General features: G+C 39.4%; 1 protein-coding gene across 1 annotated transcript in view; it reads right to left on the minus strand.

Moving 5' to 3' along the window:
• UTP6 (UTP6, small subunit (SSU) processome component, homolog (yeast)) overlaps positions 1–1019 on the minus strand; it is a 26444-nt gene that overhangs the window by 23493 nt on the left and 1932 nt on the right. The window lies entirely within an intron of this gene.

Below are 1019 nucleotides of genomic sequence, written 5' to 3' on the forward strand. Positions count from 1 at the left end.
CAACCATCTTCTGAAAGCCTACTGTTTATACAATGTCTTCTGCTCAGTTAACTGACCCAACATTCTATTTTTTGTTAATATCAACTAGATCCAGTTTATTGACACAGTACGTTTTTGGCTCATTTCAAAGTGGCAGTCTACCATGAAGACCTCTTCTAAAAAGAAGATCCTCAGCCAGATCCTATGTCATTTGTTCAATTATTTTTTTAATGCAACTAAACTCGGTTCTTTCAGTTTATAATATCTCTTCTTATTCTGGGTTTTTAATGAATCCTTACTTCCTCATTCAACATATTATTACTTGCCCTCATCTTTAAACTGGACTTGCATGTATATTTTTAGCTTCATTCAAATCTTCCATTGATTAACAGAACTGAGGAACCCTGGAGCATACCACCTTCTAAGTAGACAGTCGTACAGATGCCCGAGTATTAACTTTGCTATAAGCTACTCTCATCAAACTCATTCTCCTTCATTCACCCTCTACTTTCACCCCCCTACCCCCGACAAAAGATAAGTCTACCAGTCCCTTGCTAAAATCCTGGCATTCTCTGATCAACTAATCACAGTTTGCCAACAACTAAAGCCTTTAGAAGAACAATGCTACTCCCAAGTCACCTCTATTTCTGTTCAAAATTTATGTGACTACCACAAGTTATAAATATTGTAGAAAACTTACATAAAGCTATCATTCTTTTAAAAAAAATAAGATTTATTTCTATTTATTTATGCATGGAAGAACTACGGTGTAGGCCAGAGGTGGGTGTGGGGGATGGGCAAGAAGATTCACCAGAGACAGTGGGAAGCAGAACATGCAGACTGACTGAAATACACTGCTGAGGGGAGCAGAGGAAGAGACCGAGTCTGCTGTACCATGTGGGGTAGAATTTATGCTGCAGTAGTTAGCCATAGCTTCAGAACTGACTAACCCCTGGGCCACCAGGGCAGCCCCTAAGTTACCATTCTACAACTCATTTAAAAATTTGTGAGATTAGGGCCCTCCTTGGTGGCAAAACAGG

Source organism: Condylura cristata, unplaced genomic scaffold, assembly GCF_000260355.1.
Source record: "Condylura cristata isolate star-nosed mole 26May11 unplaced genomic scaffold, ConCri1.0 scaffold00017, whole genome shotgun sequence".
Lineage (NCBI taxonomy): Eukaryota > Metazoa > Chordata > Mammalia > Eulipotyphla > Talpidae > Condylura > Condylura cristata.